Source organism: Rattus norvegicus, chromosome 16 (genome assembly GCF_021556685.1).
Source record: "Rattus norvegicus strain SHRSP/BbbUtx chromosome 16, alternate assembly SHRSP_T2T, whole genome shotgun sequence".
Lineage (NCBI taxonomy): Eukaryota > Metazoa > Chordata > Mammalia > Rodentia > Muridae > Rattus > Rattus norvegicus.
In genome coordinates, this window is record NC_141549.1 from 64,429,120 (window position 1) to 64,439,432 (window position 10,313).

General features: G+C 42.7%; 1 protein-coding gene; it reads left to right on the forward strand.

Moving 5' to 3' along the window:
• The window catches only part of Erich1 (glutamate-rich 1), a gene marked incomplete at its 5' end in the record, with an annotated part of 52,793,804 nt that overhangs the window by 33,558,560 nt on the left and 19,224,931 nt on the right, over window positions 1–10,313 (forward strand).

Genomic DNA, 10,313 nt, shown 5'->3' on the forward strand with positions numbered 1-10,313 from the left:
AACACTAAATCCTGGCAAGGGAGTGGAGCCCTCATTTTCTACTGGACAGAATGAGAAATCTACAGCCCTTTCAGAAGCCAGTGTGATACTCTTACTGTGTAGTCAAGTCACAGTCCTTGGCATTGACTCAAAGATGCTGAAAATCTACATCTACCCACGAACTTACGCACCAATGTTATGACAGCTTTATGTATAATTGCAGAACTCTGAAGCAACCACCATGGCTTTCAGTGAATGGATGGGGAAAGGATGTAGTTCATCCAGAAAATTAAGAACTAAAAGTAATGAGATATCAAGCTATGAAAAGACACAGGAGATAATTAAATGTCTACTACTAAGTGAGTCTGAAGAGACCATCTGCTGTATGATTCAACTGCACGGTATTCTGGGAAAGGTAAAAGCGATGACGACCGTGAGATGATTCACGGTTGCCAAGTCACAGAGGATGGAAAGCTGAACACTGAAGCACGGCAGATTTTTAAGACAGTGAAATACTGTGAAGAGCGCCATTGTTCATTTATCTGAACCTGAAGAACGTCCAACACCAGGACGGAGCCAGCGTGTCAGCTGTGAGCTTCAGGCGATGCTGCGGCCTCAGCATAGCTTCGTCAGCCACATGCATGCTCACTGTGGTGGGAGACGATGACGGTGTGGAAGACTGTGTGTAGAAGGGTGACTGAGATACCTTCATACCTTTCGATTTCTCCATGAACTTAATAAAGCTTAATAATGAAACCATGCATTATTCTATAAAAAAAAACAAAACAAAACAAAAACCAAAACCTTCATTTCTCAAATGAAAAATAATTGTTTAATTTGGCCAGTAATTATCATCCCGTGTTTATATTTTTTAGATGTTTGGTAACACACACATAAAATTTAGCACTTTAGATATTTCTTTAAATTTTTTATTGGTTATTTTATTTATTTACTTTTCAAATGTTATCCCCCTTCCCAGATTCCCTTCCAAAAACCTCCCATTATAACCCCTTCCCCTGCCTCCAAGAGGGTGCTCCCCCATCTACCCACTCCTCCCTACCCACCCTGGCATTCCCCTACACTGGAGCATCAAGCCTTCACATTCCCCTCCCATTGATGCCAGATAAGGCCATCCTCTGCTACATATGGAGTTAGAGTCATGGGTCCCCCTATGTATATTCTTTGGTTGGTGGTTTAGTCCTTGGGAGCTCCGGGGGGTCTGGTTGGTTGATGTTGTTGTTCTTCCCATGAGGTTGCAAACCCCCTCAGTTACCTCAGTCCTTTAACTCCTCAATTGGGGGTCCTTGTGCTGTGTCTGATGGTTGGCTGCAAGCATTCATATCTATACCAGTAAGGCTCTGGCAAAGCCTCTCAGGAGACATCCATATCAGGCTCCTATCAGTAAGTACTTCTTGGCATCAGCAAGTGTCTGGGTTTGGTGGCTGAATATGGGACAGATCCCTAGGTGGGGCAGTTTCTGGATGGCCTTTCCTTCAGCTTCTGCTCCACTCTTTGTCCCTCTATTTCCTTTAGACAGGAGCAATTCTGGGTAAACATTTTGTGAAGGGTGGGTGGCCCCATCTCTCAACAAGGGGCCTTGCCTAACCTCTGGATATGGTCTCTACAGGTTCTCTCTCCCCTTTGTTGGGTATTTCAGCTAATGTCATCCCTATTGGGTCCTGGGAGCCTCTTGCTTTTCTGGCATCTGGGACTTCCTGGTGGCTACCCCCAGTCACTTTAGCTATTTTTGTTTGTTTGTGTTTGAGATGTGTTTTCTCTGTGTAACCCTGGCTGTCCTGGAACTCATTCTCTAGACCAGACTGGTTTCAAACCCAGAGATCTGCCTAACTCTGCCTCCCCGGCACTGGGATAAAAGGCGTGCACTGCCACCACCACCACCCAGCTGCACTTCAGCTATGTTTAAAGGTTAAGATCAATCACAAATCGAGAGTGTCTGCATGCTGTTTGACAAACATTGTAGTTATGTTGTGTGGCCAGCATCATCTTTCTTTGGAACTTAGTTCTTTCTCATCATCTGTTGCTGAAACTACCTCCATTAAGCACAAAATGCCTTTCCCTACCCCCACTCCTGGAAACCACCTTTGACTTCCTCACTCTGAAAATTTCCCTGTTATATGTGCTTCAGAGTGAGTGAAATTATAAGCAGTTGTGTCTTTGCGTCTGCTCTGTTGGGCTTAGTGTAGCATTACTGAGGGTTAGCCATGCTGTAGCATATCTCAGGATTTCCTTCTGTGTGCGTCTACTTGCCCTGTGTGGTTGCCTGCGTCTACTTCTAGAGCACGGTAAATGGTGTTACCTCTACTTACTAGGTTCCACAATGTCCCAGAGCATTATCACCAACTGAGCATCAAAGACCAAACACATGACCTGACATTTTATATTTGAACCATAACATTCTGGCCCCGGCCTCCACAGGCTATGGCCATCTCATAATTCAAAATACATTCAGTCCAACCTCAGTAGTCTTCACTGTCTAGGCATATTTATCTGTGAGACTTCATACAGCCAAGGCACAAGTCACAGACTTCCAAGATGCAGAGGTACATAGCAAACATCCCCATTCCTAAACGAATGGACCACAAATAAAGACCGTCACCAAAGCAAGACCGAACCCCATCACAGCAATGGCAAATCCTGAAGCTCCATATCCAGCCCCGAAGGCTGAATTCTCATCAGAATGGCCCCCTAAGTTCTGTGTACAGCATTTTAGGTCTTTCCTAGCCCCTCTCTCCGACTTCATTTATTTAGCTCCCACAAAACGATTTTGAGGGGCTAAGAGTCATATTAATGAGTCCCTCACAGTGAGGACCCTACTTCTTGCTACCAATTTTCTGTATTAGATACTTTTCATGCCGCTGTAACAACATGCCTGACAGTATAACTTAAGGCACATGAGTCAGTATGCGGGGGACAGTATGGAAGGATGCCTTACTCTATGGAAGTAAGAGCTTGTGGCACAGCACGTCTACACTGCGGTAGAGCCTCCAGTTACTTCAGTTCTTCCAAGCGTGTATTCAGGAGTAGAACAGCGGGTCATCTTGGAATTCTAAATTGAATTTTTTGAGACACCATAATGACTGCACGATTTTGCATTCTTATTAATAACACAAAGGGTTTCCAATTGCCCCACACTCCTGACAATACTTGTCATTTTCTGGGTTTCGTTTGCTTTTCTTTTTAATAGTAGCTATCTTAATGGTTATCAGATGTATTTCATATAGGGTTTGCTTTGTGCTTGCTTTTCAATTGCAATATCGATTTGCATATTTTTCCCTTTGGAGAAATGCCAACTCAAGTCCTTTGCCCATTGGGTTATTTTCTGAGGTCTAGGGTTCTGGATATTTCACTTACTTTTGGTAAAATTATATATCGAAGACCTCTAGCAAAATAGGTTAAGGCAGTTCTGCTCTCGTTTGGTTCTGTACGGGTGTGGTGGGTGTGGCATTACCACTAAGATCTTTCCAAAGGCTTCATATGCCAACAGTTCTGCTCTTCCCTGTCTATACCTAACTCCCACCAAAGGAAACCGCACAGGCCACCTCTGTAGAAGCTTTCGATCTCCTGGAACTGAGAAGGGTTGAAAACTAGTAGCCTAGATGACCCCTACATTGTCTTCTGGTGAATAGACACTGCTCATGGGAAAGTGCACCTCACCTGCAGATGGGAGACGTACGTCAAGTGTAAAGAACATTCGTCTGTCCACAGAAAGCACACCAGGAGGTCATCCTTCCCTCCCTACAGATGAACACTCCCTGGTTTAAGGCAGAAGTTCAAAATTCTTCTAAATTATTGTAAAGACTTTTAAAATTCTTACAACTGAACATTGTAGTGAATCACAATGCTCAAATTATCCCCGTTGCTAAACAACATTGGGACACGTCTATTGGTAAAAAAACAAAACAAAAAACAAAAAAACTGTTAGAACTGCTCCTACATGGAACATGGTAATCAGAACACTTTCTGTGTTTTCTTTTTTCTTTTTTTGTATCTAGCAGCTTCACAGCATTAGGAACTTACTCTCACATACACACCTCTGTAGAGTGGGTGCCCAGTTTTCCATTTCCACGCTCTAAGTTGGCCTTGTGATTTGCTTCGATCTGGACCGTGAGGTAGAAATGGTATTGGTGGAGCCGTGAGCCTCAGCTGTACTGTTGCTCTCTTTCTTGGAATCCTGTTCAGCCACAATGAAAACCAAGCTTGGACTAGCAGGCTGCCAACGAGGAACACGTGTTTCCATTATCTCACGGCCCCAGCTGACAGTCAGCCAACAGCCATACCTGTCTTTGAAGCCGTTCCCGACATCCAGTCCACAGCCATCCCTTGCTTCATAACTACAGAAACATGAGCCAGCATAATGCACATTCAGAGAACTACCCAGGAGACTATGCAATCATGAAGAAGTCATTATTGCAACAGGATAAGGTGACCAGTAACAGCCTTGTATCTAAAGCTATTTTTTTTTTCGGAGCTGAGGACTGAACCCAGGGCCTTGTGCTTGCTAGGCAAGCGCTCTACCACTGACTAAAGCTATTTCCTAGTCAGAGAGCAGAGGGCTTCAGTTGATGGAGAGATCGGCATCGCTCCCAAAGTGTTACCTTTGCAAAGATGAGCAAAGATGTCTCCCTTTGCAGAGCAACGAGGCTTAGACACTTCTATGCAGTCTCATATGAGTCCATTACAAGGGTTTATTACAGACAACAGTCCCTCAGGCCTGATAGCTGCCACAGTTCAGTGTTGACTCCAATTTTCCCAAAGGCTAAGTAGCTTTTCTTCTGAGAAATTTAAGCAAGAAGGATCATGAGTATAAATTATGCAAATGTATGTGACATAAATCAGACTCTTTCTGCCAGATATCACCGTCTCTGGGGAGATTTAGTGCTTTCTCATTCTGCAGAAGCTCCTCAGCCGGACGACACTGTATCCTGGCCACCATTTGGGCTTTGTGACCATGACTTGCTTATTTATCTTTAAAAATAAACATTGCATTCTGACCTCCAAGTGTAGCAAGTGAAGGGTAGGGTAAGCAGAGCTTCAGTGGTGGCTGTCAGTTAGCCAACGCTGTCAAAAGCTCAGATTCCCATAGCTGAAATGGAAGAGACTATAGGGTTGTGAGAGGGGTCACATCGACATGTATCACAGATAGAGATGAGGAGGCGTGGAAACTTTGGGGTGGCCAGGGTTGACTTCATAGACTCAATTCCGCAGAATAAATTACCAAAAACAAATGATAATGACTTTAGGCACAAATGCAAGAGCTGTGTGTACACTGGACATGTGTACACTCAATTTAGGTAGAAGGAGAAAGAAATTCAACGGTAGCTAAGGGTCATGAGGAAACAACAACAGATAGATGTTTGGGGGTGGGTGAGGGGCTATGACTAATCAGAGCAGCAAATGGGGAGAGATAATTGAAGCTACTAGAGAGAGAGGAACAACACAGGCAGCAGAGATGGGATTAAGAATGAGGCTATGATATAGCAGGCTTAAAAGGTACAGCTTTGAGCATTAAATGCACAACATTATCTCTTTGGCTTCATTGAAAACTAATTTAGCTTTTCACATTCCTTTCATTTGCTTATCTCTTTTCCTTGTGGTTTTAAGTAGGATCAAGTCGGGATTTAAACTTGGACAATTGAATATTACAAATCATTCTCTGTCTTTTTTTTCTTCCCAGAAAGGCCAGGCTTCCTAAAATTCCATCTACTGCTTAAGCATCCTGGCTCCTATGGCAATGTGGCTACATCCCCTGACCTTGGGTATCATTCCTCTTTGGTATTTCTGTTGCTGACCATGGTCTTGCCATGGTTTGGAGTCTCTCATTCTCTTTTCTATGGCTTCAGTTGCCCACTGTCAAACCTGATTTGGAAATATAAGATGAAAACTTTCTCCTCCTCCTCCTCTTCCTCCTCCTCCCATCCTCCTCCTCCTCCTTCTCTTCTCTTCTCTTCTCTTCTCTTCTCTTCTCTTCTCTTCTCTCTCTGTGGATGTGCCTTTTCTCTTTTTCTCTTCTCCCCTGCCCCCCAGTTTCCCATAGCAGCTTCCCTGGCCTCAATTTTTAGGGCCAGTGACCTGCCCGAGAGCAGCTTTCCAATAAACCTGCCTTTAATTTAATATAACGAGAGAGAGAGAGAGAGAGAGAGAGAGAGAGAGAGAGAGAGAGAGAGAGAGAAATTTCCAAACGAAGAATTTCTGAATTTCAGCTTTACATTAATCTGAGTGGTGTGAAGTCTTGCCCACATGTTCCATACACAATGGGAAGAAAATTACCTATTTTTCCAGTGTATCCAGACTATATATGCTACCCATCCACTTCTCATTTAGTAGCTGTCTTGGCTGTCAGACTGAGGATTGAAGTCTCACAGTACTTATATCTAGATAATCCCCTTTATATAATAACTCCAAGGGCAAGGAAAGCGAAGGTAGAGACTCTGATTTAGTCTGCCTTATATAGCCCTAAACAAAAGAGACCTGCTTCAAAGGAGGAGGAATACAGTGACGAACACCCAAGGTGGTCAGTGTAGCAATGCACACATGTACCAGCATTCATACACACAAACACACACTTCACTAAAAAACATCATTAACAGAACCACAAAATAACCCAGGTGGTGAGGGTGCACACCATAGATCTCAGTGTCCAGGATGCAAAGGTAGGTAGAACTCTGTGAGTTCAAGGCCATCCTGGTCTACAGAGTGAGTTCTAGGACAGACAAGGCTACACAGAGAAATCCTGTCTCGGAAAACAAAGAGAAAGAAAGAAGGAAGGAAGGAAAGAAAGGAAGGAAGGAAGGAAGGAAGGAAGGAAGGAAGGAAGGAAGGAAGGAAGAAAATCAGATGTTAGTAAACATTTGTAAAAGAAAGAAAGAAAGGAAGGAAGGAAGAAAGAGAAGAGAAGAGAAGAGAAGAGAAGAGAAGAGAAGAGAAGAGAAGAGAAGAGAAGAGAAGAAGGTAGTAGTTAGTTTGTTCATTACCAATTTCCAATTTTTATGAACCTTCCCCAAGTCAGATTCCTTTTCTTATAAAGGTATCTTCCTCTTCTAGGAAACCGTGCCTCTGTTGCTGTCCTATCTATGGTAGTTATATTTTTAAGGAATGTCAAGGGACTCTGGTTATCTTCTACTTACAAATAAATAGCTCAACTCACCAGGACTGTCAGGACCGGCAACAGAAGCCACCGAGACTTCTGCTCAGAGACAAAGATTTTATTACCCTTGGAGCTGGTGGCTGGAGAACTAGAATTCCCTTATGCTGATTCTCAGATCCCATAGAGAGATCTGGAAAGGACCAGGTGCAATGGACTGAGTTATAGGAGAGAAACTGAGATTAAGGAATCTGGGTCATTTATAATGGTCTATAAGCCTACCCAGTAGAAAGAGGACAGCCTACAGAACCACGCTCACTCAAAAGGCTATTCTAGGAAACACACAACCCTTATATGTGCTTCTGTGAGATGTATGAAAGGCAGGAAAGCCAACTCTGGACTTCAGTAGCTGGAGAATCTTTACATCACTTTGCTATTTCACTAAGGAGTTGGAGAAACGTTTAAATCCATGTGTGCATTGAGAACATCTTTTGACTCTGAAATCCAGAGATTTTCCTGCATTTTGTTATGATGTTATGATGAATTTAGTGCTTCAGAACAGAAGACGATTAACCCACTTTAAAAAATAACATTTGTGTTTTCCATGAGTGTGAATGAGCCTGCGTGAGTTTGTGGTCCTGTGCCTGCCATAAGAGGGTGTCAGGTACCCCGGCACTGGAGTTGCAGGCCACTGTGGCTGCCATGTGGGTGCTAAGAACCAAAACCCAGTCCTCTGTAAGAGCCATAGGTCGGCTTGGCCACTGATGATGAGTTTTACTTGTAAAGAGAGCTTTTATATGTTACGATTGGAAATGAACTATCTCATATGTGTAAATCTGTCCTGACACACAGTTCTTTCATCCTGGTGATGAATCTAGGGAATGACATAACCTTACTCCTGATCTTTTTAATAAAAAGGGTGGCACAAGCCAGTAGATCAAGAAAAAATAGATCCTTATCATGTTAATATCATTTGTTAAAATGACACATCGTTGGGGCTGGAGAGATGGCTCAGTGGTTAAGAGCACTGACTGCACTTCCACAGGTCCTGAGTTCAAGTCCCAGCAACCTCATGGTGACTCACAACCATCTGTAATGGGATCTTCTGGTGTGTTTGAAGACAGCTAGAGTGGTCTGACATAAGAATAAGCAGATAAATAATAAAAACTTTTAAAAAGTACATAATGTTTCATGTATACAAAAATATCACAATGAAATTCATTTCTTTGTGTGCTAACCAAAAATTTCATTTGCAAATTGTTTCTTCCTGTGTGTCCCTCCCCCACAACATTCCAGGACCTGTTTTACTGTTCTCTTCTTACATTGATGGAGGACTTTGTTAAGAAGAATTAACTGGGCCCTCAATGACTGAGACTTGATTATCTAACTCATAACCAGTGGTGCGATGGGGAATCTTTCTGTTTATGAGAGGTAGCTGGATATGTGGTCCTCATAAGTGTATCCTGAGACAGAGTAAGATACTCTAGTACATGGCCTAATTCTTACACACAGATTTCTGAGCTTTCTCCTCAGCTGTCACTGGTGATGAAAAATTCTTGAAATATCACCGAAATCCCTTAAAATTCCAAAATGTATATAGCATGCACCACACAGAAGGGACCAGAGGAATGTAGCCAAGGGGAACTACACACGTGATGTCTGCATCTCCTTTCTGAAAAGCCCATGTCTGTTGGCTAAAATTATCCTCAGAAAGCACTCATTCCTTAAACCAGTTTAAGGGATTCCTAGAATATCACAGTCAAGCATGAATCGAATCCTGGCTCGCTTCCTCAAAGACAATACAGGATTATGTTACACTGTTTGCTCCAGTCTGGAGTTCCTCCTATGCAAAAATACAATAAGCTATCAGTGTGAAAGAAAGTGGAAATATTTGCTGAAAGCTGTTCATGCCGTAACATGAAACTCCCGTGTGTGCAGACGGTCCTTACTTTGTCCTGGCGGTATGTGCATGGAGACGTACCAAAATGATGCCCCTCTTAAATTAGTGAGGCTTGTTGCTTGTTGGAGACACTGGATTAGGAATGAGGCGCCTGAGCTAGGCCTGTCCTTCTCTCCCCGAGCAGGGTCACAACCTCTAGTCTAGCTGGCAACTCCTCGTGAATCTCAACTGTGCGTCAGACTAAGCTGGGTGATATACCACTTCCCCACTGTTTATCACACCCGCCTTAATATTGGGGCACGTTCTAAACTAAACCTTTGTATTTTCTTTATCTGTACAAGCCTGCTGCTGCATACTTCCCCTATACTCCCATAAATTCATGGATTTCCAGCTCTGTTCATTTGTACCTTGTTTTAGAAGGCAAAGAGTCAAATGTCTTAATTGGGTCATACATTTTTTCCTCCAATAAGTATTCCTGAACAAGTATCTTAGAGATCCAAAATGTCCCTGCAGTGATACAGTACTGCTTGAAAAGGACTAAAACAGCTATTGAAAGGAGTCGTGTGAGGGTAAAGGCACTTACAAAGAGATCAAATAGCATGCAGGCACATGCTGGACTAGGAGATGGCTCAGTTGGTAAAGGCCATATCTGCCACTCCAGATGACATGGGTTCGATTCCCGGTGCCTGCACAGTGAAGGAAAGAGTCAACTCCCACAAGTTGTCCTTTGACCTCCATATGTGTACCGTGGCATGAGCGCCTACCCCCTCATGTGCACCATCAATAAAATATATTGGCAAATAATTTATTATTATGCTAACCAAAAGAGGGGAAGTTAGACCCTTCACATAAACACGAAATGCTCATTGTGAACACAGTCCTAACACACAGTAGCACATAGTAGTCATTTGTTAAATGAACGAGAATAATGTTTTTTTCTTAAGAAGAATTACAAAGGAAAAAAATGGCTGTGTACTGGTATCATTGACTCAAGATAATGAAGCTAAGTCCAATCTTGTCTACAATTTTAAATTATTATTAAGATTTCCTTACAAGAAAAGAATCTTTATTTTAGGAGTATGTTTTGGAAAGTTAAGCATACAGGGAGAATTTTACTAGACATATAGGCTTAATTTTTATGACTTTAATTTTTTAATTATATTTCTTTACTCATGCTGTGGTCTCTCTCTCTCTCTCTCTGTGTGTGTGTGTGTGTGTGTGTGTGTGTGTGAGAGAGAGAGAGAGAGAGAGAGAGAGAGAGAGAGAGAGAGCGAGCTTATGTGTATGTGACATCGTGTATGGCAGTCAGAGAGCAGCTTGTGAGTTATTTCT